This window comes from Trachypithecus francoisi, unplaced genomic scaffold (genome assembly GCF_009764315.1).
Source record: "Trachypithecus francoisi isolate TF-2019V2 unplaced genomic scaffold, Tfra_2.0 Contig00378, whole genome shotgun sequence".
In the NCBI taxonomy this organism is placed as follows: Eukaryota; Metazoa; Chordata; class Mammalia; order Primates; family Cercopithecidae; genus Trachypithecus; species Trachypithecus francoisi.
In genome coordinates, this window is record NW_022680601.1 from 67569 (window position 1) to 80708 (window position 13140).

Below are 13140 nucleotides of genomic sequence, written 5' to 3' on the forward strand. Positions count from 1 at the left end.
GCTTTGGTCTCCATAACTTCTATGTTTTCTTTCCTTCTGACACACTAATGACCCAAAATTGTGATTTGCCTATGTGTTTAGGGCCGGGGTTGGATGATGATAACAACCATTTAAGATTCATTTCTGCAGTGGGAGTGGGTGGAGGTTCACCCTCTGGGAAAGGGGCAGGTGACAGGTATTGGTCAGTGCCTCTCTAGCTGTTGTTGGAAGAAGCACAGGCAGCATGGAGTCTACAGGGTGAGCAATATTGACCAGCAATTCATGGGTTCCCTCCAGCAGTGTGAAGGTCAGAGTTTCTGGAGCTTGGGAGGAGGCATCCCTGTGAGAGGGGGCGTCAGGGAGGTGGAAGGGCACCCACCAGGAAAAGTGATTAGAAGTCAGGTATGAGGAGGTTAAATAAGAGAGAGTAAAGCTTATCTCTGCTTGGAAAAACATTTCAGCACCCTTTTTTTTTTTTTTTTTTTGATCATTATATCTTGTTCATAAAAGGAAAGTTTCCACAATGTTTTAACAAACCCCACAGCTGAGAGTCAGGCGTGAATCTTTGATGTGTGCCCAGTCACAGCGTTGACCCTATTGGTCTATAGTGGGGCAGGACGTCAAAGACATCATTGACTAATCACATTCCCCTGACTACCTCATATTTAGAAAATATTCTTAGATTGTAAAAATGTGCTGTTCATTGGTTATATTCAATCTTTTAAATGTTTTATACATTAAGCAAAGCATAGTTACAAGTATAAAACAGAAATATTCCAAAGTCATTATATATTGTACTCAAGATTATAATGGGAAATAATAAATCTAATAAATCATGTGTTCTAAGACTTCAAGCATCTTTTGGAAACAGGGTATGTAAAACAGCACACTGTTTTCAAACACTGGTAAATTGTAAGAACAACTCTTACAAAGGCATTTCATTCTTATACATAATTTTCAGGGGAACTAAGTAAATCAGCTAATCATGAAGACATGATTTTCATTTCAGACACTTTTGAAAATGTGGGATAGTGTCAGGGCTTAATGATCAAAGCATTTTGAGAAGGACAGTGGTTTTTAACCTGGGCACACTTTCTAACACATTTACCCGCCACTATTCTTACTCTGGTAGCCACGTTAACCCCGTCAGAGATTCCTTCTCAAGGCATGTCTCAGAGCTGATAGGCATCCCAGCAAGTTTTGCAGCTCGCAATTTTTCCGTAAATTATTTACTCTATAAAATTGGAGGAGACCATAAACTTTAGATGGCCCTAGACCAATTTTTTGGATTATTTTTGGTCTACTGTCATTCTGTTGATGATCTTAGATATTCTCTGCATTAAATATCACCTCTAGGCGGAGAAATCCCCGCAAAAATATTTCTAGCTCAGATTTTTCCTCCAAATTCTACAATGGAAGATCACAGGGTGAACTGTGCATCTCCACATTAAAGTCTAAACGACATTCACACTTAGCATGTCTCAAAGAAACCTCATGTAAATTACGGTCATCCTGTTCTACCTTAACTTTCTGAGTCTAAGGAATGATAATTTCACATCTCATAAACCCGATTGATATAATTGTCAAGAAAAGATTGACATTTTGTTAAAACTTAATAGTCAAGTGTGTAACGCTTAAGCAAACTTTCATATTTCAAATCGCTTTTGCACGTGTAACTCTGACTTCAAGATATGAAATAATCATTGGGTCAGTCATTTGTAAATACTAAAACTGCTATGGACTTTTTCCAGTTTGTCACCATCCATTTTTATAAAACTCTTACGGTTAAAAAAGAAAAAAAAAAGTTACTCAGAATTTCATAAAGCCAACACCTGATTTCAGGAACACTTGTGATGTAAGAAAATTTTATAAGGACCTCCAATCACTAATTTTACTATTTTTTCTCTCAAAGAAATGCTGAAGGGAAGAATTCAGGTTGAATGAAAGGAAATAGTAACTTATAACCATATAGAGTTATAAAGACTTCTTGTAAATGTGAATATACGGTAACATAAAATCATGTATTTTTGAAATTTTGGATTCTACTCGTTATTTTACTTCAAGATTTAAAATATAAATGTCTAGAAGTAAGTATAATTCTAAGTTAATATGTATGCAATGTAGGAAGCTGTAATTACTGACCAAAACCATGTGAAGTGGAGAAAACCTGGGGATGTAGATGGTTTTTACATGAAATTGAAGTTAAATTCATATTGATTTAAAGAAAATTATTGTAACTTTATAAGGTTTTTGTCATCTCCACAGCAATCACAAAAAGAATAATTGTAGAATATATGCAAAAGGAAATCAGAAGGGAATCCAAACTTCATTAAAAAAATCACGCAGGCCGAGACGGGTGGATCACGAGGTCAGGAGATCGAGACCATCCTGGCTAACACGGTGAAACCCCGTCTCTACTAAAAATACAAAAACTAGCCAGGCGAGGTGACGGGCGCCTGTAGTCCCAGCTACTCGGGAGGCTGAGGCAGGAGAATGGCATAAACCCGGGAGGCGGAGCTTGCAGTGAGCTGAGATCTGGCCACTGCACTCCAATCCGGGCGACAGAACGAGACTCCGCCTCAAAAAAAAAAAAAAAAATCACGCAACCTCACACAATGGTAGTAATGGTGGATATGAAGGATAGAAAGCTATAAACCTTGTAGGAAAACACTGAAAATGGCACAAGTGATTCCTTCCCTGTCACCAATGACAGTCATGTGTTGCATAACGCCTGGACTATCTTCTGAGAATGGCTTTGTTAGGCAACTCTGTCATTGTGGGGACATGATAGCATTAGAGATAATTCTCTGAAACACTGTCATGGTGTTATCAACTATGCTTCTGCAATATTCTACATCCTTTGCTGCCATTCCAACAATGTTTACAACATTTTCCTAAGAAATGGAATCCATTTCACCAAACCACTTTTCTTGCTCATTCATAAGAAGCACTTCTCGTTTGTTAAAATTACATCATGAGATTGCAAGTATTCTGTAACATTCAAGCTCCAATTTGAATTCTAGTTCTCTTGCTATTTCTACCACATCTGCAATTACTTTCTTCACTGAAATCTTGCATTCCTCCAAGTCATCCATGAGGGTTGAATTCACTTCCTCCAAAATCCTGTTCAAGTTAATGTTTTGCCCTCCTGTCATGAATCATGAATGTTTTTAATGGCATCTAGAATAGTAAATCTTTTCCAGAAGGTTTTCAATTTTCTTTGCCCAGGTTCTTCAGATGAGTCACCATGGTAGCCATAGACTTATGAAATGTATTTCCTGAACCATAAAAGAACATCAAAATGACTCTATGATCCATGGGAAATGGAATGCATGTTGTGTTGGCAGTCTGGAAACAACAATAATCTCTTTCAACCTCTGTGTGAGAGAAGCTCTTGGTTGATTAGGTGCCTTGTCGACAGGCAGTTCTAATTTCAAAAAACTGTTTTGCTTTCGCTGAGCAGTAAGTCGTAACAGTGGGCTTAAAATATTCAGTAAACCGTTATTTAAGGAGATGTGCTGATATCTAGGCTTTCTTGCTTTATTTATAGAGCACTTGCAGAGTAGATATAGCTTAAATCTTAAGGACCCTAGGATTGTTGGAATGGTAAATGAGCATCATGTGTTATAATATAGCTAGCCAGGGAGGGGAAAGATCTCTTTTTAAAAGCTACTGAAAGAAATCACAGATAACACAAATGAGAAAACAAGTACGGGGGCAGCAAAAGGTAACAGATGTCAACTATAAGATCTCAGCAAGAACTAAGAAAATGGAGAAAAGTACAAGATGGCAGATGGGAGGCAGTGTTAGCATGCCTCTCCCACTTGGAGATTAGTGTGTAGGGATTTACATTGTGAATTTCTTTTCAAGAACCAATGCAGAGACTTAACAGAAATATGAAAAAATTTCACATACACTTTGAAGAAGTCACAGGCACAACCCTACTCCATGAAACAAGAAAAAAACATCACATTCCCAGATTCTGAGGGGACAGAGTTCACTCCAGAGCACACATCCTCACTGGGAATCTGGAAATTCAGGCCACAAGAGAAGGCTTTAATCCTATGCAGAGTGGGAATGGATTTAGGGAGCCAGTGAAACACACAAATAGAAGTAGCAGTGGGAGGTGCCTTGCAGGCATTCCCAGTCTTCAGTGTGAACTCAGGGAAGCCATTCCTGACTACCTGTCACAGGAGCCCTTGGCGAAGTCAGCTAATGAGCTCAGAGAAGGGTCACAGGGTAAAAGAAGCTCCCAACTGAATTTTGTGATACAATCTCAAGTGGGGACACGTGCCCTTGAGCAGAACCCACAGGGGAGAGCTGGAAGTGCATTGCAGACATGAGTGCAGAAGCCGGGTATCCAGCCTTGTGGGCAGCCCAGGGGGGATGTGGCCTGAAAGCCATGGTTATTATCTCTGTGGGGAAGCTGATGACCTGGGGCTGGTCTGAGTTTTGTGCACAGACTGTCCGGATATAAATCTGGCACTGTTAGCAGAGCATTACAGGAATGACAGGAATGAAAACTGCCTTGCCAACTCCATGGGTGCTGGGTGAGGCTCACTGTGGGGGGGCGTACAGCAAGCTATTCAATCTTAAGTACAAGGCATTTGAGGTCAGGGCATGGAAAAATACTGAGGCACTGTGTGTATGTTATTTGTGCTGAGAATGAAACTCCTTGGCCTTGAAAACAGGACAGGGAGTGGTGTGTGTGGTGTGATAAGGAATGCTGAAAATGGCCTCCTGAGAATGAGTTTTGAGGGCTTTTACAAGGCCACAGATGTCTCACGACCTGACCTCATAAAGCCATCTAGTGCAGGTTTGTGGCTTAACAAGCCCTTTCAATAAGTACTTGGCGGATGGATACTGGAGTGGACCTTCTTAGAAGAGCTGCCCCCCGCCACCACCCCCCACCACGCCGCTCAGCTACAATTGTCTGAGAACTCACTGTAAGCTGTAAGCAGCCCACTACTTCCCACTCCCTTTGCAGCAGAGGCAGTTAAGCTCTCCTCTGGAACATTACCCCAGCAGCCTGAGAACCACCCCTTCACCCTCACGGGCCGCAGACTGCCTCATCCAAGGAGACTCAGAGTGCAGACCTACCTAACCCTGAACTCATTGGTGGTACCCCTCCACCCACCCTGGTAGCTTAACGGAAAGATACACTTTTAGGAGCTTCATAGCCCACCCCACCCCATCCCTCATTGCCTGAGATACCACTTTCCCTGGGCAACTTAGGGCAAGCTCAAATCCCACTGTTACCACCACAGCTGGTGCTCTTTTGCAAGTGCCACCCCCTAGCTGGAGACCAACCAACTCAGTCCACACGGCACCTCTAGGAAGAATAAATAGAACTGTTCCCAGGAAGGAGAAAACACCTGCATGACCTCAGCTATTATCACTGTGTACCACACCCAGGCCAACCAGAGGTCTTGAGTGGGTCCACATGACGAGTTCACTGCTCGAATAACCAGCATTCAAGAAGCCAGCACACTAAGCCTATCTACAGCCAGGGAATCTCAGAGTCTATGTCACTCCCCTGCCACATCAATCAGAGCTGGTGCTGGTATCCACTGCAGGGAGACTTGCGCTAAGAGGAAGCCTGGGCTGGATGGCTGGAGGATGAAGAACTGCATGGAGGAGACAGAGGCACCCCAACAGATGCTCCATGGATATCTTGAAGCAGAGCTGCCTCACTGCCCTGCACACACATGAGAGCCCAGCCATGAACAGAAGGACTGGGCTACATTCAGGCTGAGCCCAGGCCAATTTTCCAAACTTGGAATATGAGTTAAATAAATGGCTTTGTATTAAGCCTTTATGTTAAGAGGGTTTGTTTTATATCCCGAAGTATTCACATAATCCTGATCTCCTCTGCATACAAACAGGACAAACAACGCAATAAAAAGGAGTCAGAGTTAACAAGCACTTCACAAAGATAAAACTCTAAGAGAATAAATATAAGAAGTATATACCATGTGAGTATATATGGAAAAGAAAGAAATTCACAATGACTTGGAGATTAAAGAACACCTAATTAAATTCCTTGTTTTAGAAAATGAAGAAAAAGAGATGTCCCTGGCAGACGGATACAAAGTCAATTGTCAACTCAATGCTGAAACTTAATCTCTTGTTTTGGTCCCATCCTAATTCTCTCCACCCATGCTGCCTCTCCTGTGATAGAGTGGAAAACCCTTATGATGAACATAAAGCATTTGTGCATAGAATATGCCAGGGAAATGGAATTGGCCCAAGGGTGTCCTGAGAGCCTTACGAGAAGCACACACGTGAACGACACTGTGCAGGAGCCCTGAGGCCCACAGCCCCGCTCCTCATCTTCATGTTCTCTCTAATCCGCTGTTCATTGTGGCTCTTGGCCAGGACCACAACCCCATGCTGCAGCTGATAGTGCAGGGCAGTCAGGGCTGGGGTTCGGTTGTGCTTTTTTGCCAAGGCACAAAGGATTGGGTCCTCCAAGAGAACCGGGGAGTTTGGGTCCACCCAGGAAGGAAAGGCAGAAATGCTGAGGCCCTGAAGCTGGGGATACAGTTTGTTAGGCGGCTCCCTACACAGAGTAAGACATCCACTCTGCACCAGAGCTGCTCAAGCGAGTCTCCTGAAAAGCAGCAGCATTACCTGGCATCTCGTCAGAAATGCAAATTCTCTCCTCTCCCCGAGACAGCTGAGATTAACTACAAAAGACTGAGCATGCTTTGATTAAACATTTTTCATCAAAATAGTATTTTAGATAAACTTTCTGTTGCTGTTAGTACCATCGTTAGTTTCACTGGGATCCCAGAGCACTATGGGCAACCAGAACAATGTCTTCTGACTTGCAGAAATCCAGCAGTTTTCTCTGGTTAAGGTAAGTATGACATTCCACCGGTAGATGACCAAGATAGAAAAGCATTGGATAATATGAAACAGTTATGTTAATATTAAAAGGACTAAAGTTAAAAGAAGCTGAATAAATGATGTGTAACATTAAATGTGAACCGTCAAGTAATAACATTTTTCATAAAAATAATTTATATCCCTGTCTCCTAAAAGCATCAGCCCTTTCTGAGCACAAACAACTCTATGAACCTGATCCTGCTTTCTAAATAACTTTGACTACTACAAGGAGACCTGAGATCAGGTAAAATTCTTTGAGTCTTGGGCATCAAATTGTGCCAGAGAAAAAGAATCTGTCAAAGAGACATGAGGGCAGGTCTGAAAGACAAAAGCACTAGATTCATAGGAATGTCACTGGTGACATTTGAGCATCAAAATAAAAAGTCTATCTACTATATAGATGTGAGCATTTAAAACATAGTAAAATTAATTAAAAATCATTTTTAAAAATCCATGAGTTCACAGTAATGAGTGAGAAAATTAGAGAAAGACCAAAAGAATGTGCCTACTCTGGTGCTGGTTGTTGCATTAAGTACATTCTCAGGACACTGCTAATTAAAGGGAAGTCGTTAAATTTTTACTCTGGCCTAGAGAAATACCTGTTCTTATTTTTACTTAGTGATTTTTTCTTTTCTTTTTTTTTTTGAGAGGAGTCTTACTCTGTCACTCAGGTTGGAATGCAGTGACTCAATCTCGGCTCGCAGCAACCTCAGCCTCCCGGGATCAAGCGATTCTCCTGCCCCAGCCTCCTAAGTAGCTGGGATTACAGGCACCTGCCACCACACCTGTCTAATTTTTGTGTTTTTAATAGAGATAGGATTTCACCATGTTGGCCAGGCTGGTCTCAAACTCCTGCCCCAAGTGATCCACCCACCTTGGCCTCCCAAAGTGTTGCGATTACAGGTGTGAGCCACTGCGCCCATTCAATAATTTTTTTATAGTAAAATGTTAGGTAAGAATATTTAAAGAATATTTAAACAAGTGGTTAAAATGGAAAATGATTTTTTACAACCCTAAGGAAATAACAAATACAATAAGAAAACAGAAGTAGTTCAAACTCACTGATGTATACTGAATCCTATGTGAAAATTTGACATGGGAATGCGACTTCTTGTTGAGAATTATCACCCAGCAGATTAGTAGTTATTGTTAAAGGGAAAACGTGTTAAAATGAACAGATCCGACCACGCTTACTAGCTTAACCAAGTGATCAAAACTAGCATGACCACTAGTGCGGCAATCTGTCACTTCATGCAGTCTAGTGTGATGCAATTTGAAAAACATACCATGTGAAAGACACTTTCTTGCCCAAAAGGCTTAACCTGATGTACTAAAACATTCAAATCTAACTTCTAATTTACAGGAGCTTTTTCAGCAACTTGAAAAAACAAGCTAAACATTATCCAAATAAGACAATCTGAAAATAAGAAAGCTGAATTATGGTTAAAACAAACAAACAAGAGGTATAAAAAATGCTTTGATTAAACAATGAGAAATCTGAATATGGACTGGGTATTAAATGACAAGAGGACATTATACTTACTTTTCTAAGATATAATAATGACGCTCTAACTAGAATATCTCTCTGTTACATGTTTGTGAGCTCTGTAGGAATAAATTATCATCTTTACAGTTTAGATTCAAAATGTTCTGGGGGGCGGAGCAAGATGGCCGAATAGGAACAGCTCCAGTCTCCAACTCCCGGCACGAGTGACACAGAAGACCGGTGATTTCTGCATTTTCAACTGAGGTACTGGGGTCATCTCACTAGGGAGTGCCGGACAATTGGGGCTGGTCAGCTGCTGCAGCCTGACCAGCGAGAGCTGAAGCAGGGCGAGGCATCGTCTCACCTGGGAAGCGCAAGGGGGAAGGGAATCCCTTTTCCTAGCCAGGGGAACTCAGACACACAACACCTGGAAAATCGGGTAACTCCCACCCCAATACTGCGCTTTAAGCAAACGGGCACACCAGGAGAATATATCCCACACCTGGCTGGGAGGGTCCCACGCCCACGGAGCCTCCCTCATTGCTAACACAGCAGTCTGCGGCGATCTATCCGCAAGGCAGCAGCGAGGCTGGAGGAGGGGTGCCCGCCATTGCTAAGGCTTAAGTAGGTAAACAAAGCCGCTGGGAAGCTCGAACTGGGTGGAGCTCACAGCAGCTCAAGGAAACCTGCCTGTCTCTGTAGACTCCACCTCTGGGGACAGGGCACAGCTAAAAAAACAACAGGGGAAGCAGCAGAGGCCTGTGCAGATGCGAACAACTCTGTCTGACAGCTTTGAAGAGAGCAGTGGATCTCCCAACACGGAGGCTGAGATCTGAGAACGGACAGACTGCCTGCTCAAGTCGGTCTCTGACCCCTGAGTAGCCTAACTGGGAGACATCCCCCACTAGGGGCAGTCTGATACCCCACACCTCACAGGGTGGAGTACACCCCTGAGAGGAAGCTTCCAAAGTAAGAATCAGACAAGTACCTCACTGTTCAGCAATATTCTATCTTCTGCAACCTCTGCTGCTGATACCCAGGCAAACAGGGTCTGGAGTGGACCTCAAGCAATCTCCAACAGACCTATAGCTGAGGGTCCTGACTGTCAGAAGGAAAACTATCAAACAGGAAGGACACCTATACCAAAACCCCATCAGTACGTCACCATCATCAAAGACCAGAGACAGATAAAAACACAAGATAGGGAAAAAGCAGGGCAGAAAAGCTGGAAATTCAAAAAATAAGAGCGCATCTCCCCCTGCAAAGGAGCGCAGCCCATCGCCAGCAACGGATCAAAGCTGGTCAGAGAATGACTTTGACGAGATGAGAGAAGAAGGCTTCAGTCCATCAAACCTCTCAGAGCTAAAGGAGGAATTACGTATCCAGTGAAAAGAAACTAAAAATCTTGAAAAAAGAGAGTGGAGAATTGACAGCTAGACTAATTAATGCAGAGAAGGTCATAACGAAATGACAGAGATGAAAACCATGACACAAGAAATACGTGACAAATCACAACAGTCAGTAACCGACTCGATCAACTGGAAGAAAGAGTATCAGTGACTAAGGACCAAATGAATGAAATGAAGCGAGAAGAGAAACCAAAAGAAAAAAAAGAAAAAAAAATGAACAAAGCCTGCAAGAAGTATGGGATTATGTAAAAAGACCAAATCTACGTCTGATTGGGGTGCCTGAAAGTGAGGGGGAAAATGGAACCAACTTGGAAAACACTCTTCAGGATATCATCCAGGAGAACTTCCCCAACCTAGTAGGGCAGGCCAACATTCAAATTCAGGAAATACAGAGGACGCCACAAAGATACTCCTCCAGAAGAGCAACTCCAAGACACATAATTGCCAGATTCACCAAAGTTGAAATGAAGGAAAAAATCTTAAGGGCAGCCAGAGAGAAAGGTCGGGTTACCCACAAAGGGAAGCCATCAGAATAACAGCAGACCTCTCGGCAGAAACTCTACAAGCCAGAAGAGAGTGGGGGCCAATATCAACGTTCTTAAAGGAAAGAATTTTAAACCCAGAATTTCATATCCAGCCAAACTAAGCTTCATCAGTGAAGGAGAAATAAAATCCTTTACAGATAAGCAAATGCTTAGAGATTTTGTCACCACCAGGCCTGCCTTACAAGAGACCCTGAAGGAAGCCCTAAACATGGAAAGGAACAACTGGTACCAGCCATTGCAAAAACATGCCAAAATGTAAAGACCATCGAGGCTAGGAAGAAACTGCATCAACTAACGAGCAAAAGACCAGTTAATATCATAATGGCAGGAGATGAAGTTCACACAAAACAATATTTACCTTAAATGTTAATGGACTAAATGCTCCAATTAAAAGACACAGACTGGCAAACTGGATAAAGAGTCAAGACCCATCGGTCTGCTGTATTCAGGAGACCCATCTCACATGCAGAGATACATAGGCTCAAAATAAAGGGATGGAGGAAGATCTACCAAGCAAATGGAGAACCAAAAAGCAGGGGTTGCAATCCTAGTCTCTGATAAAACAGACTTTAAACCATCAAAGATCAAAAGAGACAAAGAAGGCCATTACATAATGGTAAAGGGATCAATTCAACAGGAAGAGCTAACTATCCTAAATATATATGCACCCAATACAGGAGCACCCAGATTCATAAAGCAAGTCCTTAGAGACTTACAAAGAGACTTAGACTCCCATACAATAATAATGGGAGACTTCAACACTCCACTGTCAACATTAGACAGATCAAGGAGACAGAAACTTAACAAGGATATCCAGGAATTGAACTCATCTCTGCACCAAGCGGACCTAATAGACATCTATAGAACTCTCCACCCCAAATCAACAGAATATACATTCTTCTCAGCACCACATTGCACTTATTCCAAAATTGACCACATAATTGGAAGTAAAGCACTCCTCAGCAAATGTAAAGAACAGAAATTATAACAAACTGTCCCTCAGACCACAGTGCAATCAAACTAGAACTCAGGATAAGAAACTCAATCAAAACTGCTCAACTACGTGGAAACTGAACAACCTGCTCCTAAATGACTACTGGGTACATAACGAAATGAAAGCAGAATAAAGATGTTCTTTGAAACCAATGAGAACAAAGATACAACATACCAGAATCTCTGGGACACATTTAAAGCAGTGGGTAGAGGGAAATTTATAGCACTAAATGCCCACAAGAGAAAGCAGGAAAGATCTAAAATTGACACTCTAACATCACAATTAAAAGAACTAGACAGGCAAGAGCAAACACATTCAAAAGCTAGCAGAAGGCAAGAAATAACTAAGATCAGAGCAGAACTGAAGGAGATAGAGACACAAAAAACCCTCCAAAAAATCAATGAATCCAGGAGTTTTTTTTTTGAAAAGATCAACAAAATTGACAGACCGCTAGCAAGACTAATAAAGAAGAAAAGAGAGAGGAATCAAATAGATGCAATAAAAAATGATAAAGGGGATATCACCACGGACCCCACAGAATACAAACTACCATCAAAGAATACTATAAACACCTCTACGCAAAAAAACTAGAAAATCTAGAAGAAATGGATAATTTCCTGGATACTTACACTCTCCCAAGACTAAACCAGGAAGAAGTTGAATCCCTGAATAGACTAATAGCAGGCTCTGAAATCGAGGCAACAATTAATAGCCTACCCACCAAAAAAGTCCAGGACCAGATGGATTCACAGCTGAATTCTATCAGAGGTACAAGGAGGAGCTGGTACCATTCCTTCTGAAACTATTCCAATCAATAGAAAAAGAGGGAATCCTCCCTAACTCATTTTATGAGGCCAACATCATCCTGATACCAAAGCCTGGCAGAGACACAACAAAAAAAGAGAATTTTAGACCAATATCCCTGATGAACATCGATGCAAAAATCTCAATAAAATACTGGCAAACCGGATTCAGCAGCACATCAAAAAGCTTATCCACCACGATCAAGTGGGCTTCATCCCTGGGATGCAAGGCTGGTTCAACATTTGCAAATCAATAAACGTAATCCAGCATATAAACAGAACCAAAGACAAGAACCACATGATTATCTCAATAGATGCAGAAAAGGCTTTTGACAAAATTCAACACCCCTTCATGCTAAAAACACTCAATAAATTGGTATTCATGGAACGTACCTCAAAATAATAAGAGCTATTTATGACAAACCACAGCTAATATCATACTGAATGGGCAAAAACTGGAAAAATTCCCTTTGAAAACTGGCACAAGACAGAGATGCCCTCTCTCACCACTCCTATTCAACATACGTTGGAAGTCTGGCTAGGGCAATCAGGCAAGAGAAAGAAATCAAGAGTATCCAGTTAGGAAAAGAAGAAGTCAAATTGTCCCTGTTTGCAGATGACATGATTGTATATTTAGAAAACCCCATCGTCTCAGCCCAAAATCTCCTTAAGCTGATAAGCAACTTCAGCAAAGTCTCAGGATACAAAATTAATGTGCAAAAGTCACAAGCATTCTTATACACCAGTAACAGACAAGCAGAGAGCAAATCAGGAATGAACTTCCATTCACAATTGCTTCAAAGAGAATAAAATACCTAGGAATCCAACTTACAAGGGATGTAAAGGACCTCTTCAAGGAGAACTACAAACCACTGCTCAGTGAAATCAAAGAGGACACAAACAAATGGAAGAACATACCATGCTCATGGATAGGAAGAATCAATATCATGATAATGGCCATACTGCCCAAGGTTATTTATAGATTCAATGCCACCCATCAAGCTACCAATGACTTTCTTCACAGAATTGGAAA

General features: G+C 41.7%; 1 pseudogene across 1 annotated transcript in view; it reads right to left on the reverse strand.

Moving 5' to 3' along the window:
• Positions 1–6760: 6760 nt before the first annotated feature.
• Positions 6761–13140, reverse strand: part of LOC117083536 — a 36228-nt pseudogene continuing 29848 nt past the window's right edge. Inside the window, exon 6 of the transcript XR_004437115.1 lies at positions 6761–6860. The product of XR_004437115.1 is annotated as an aldo-keto reductase family 1 member C1-like (transcript). The remainder of the gene's footprint in view (positions 6861–13140) is intronic.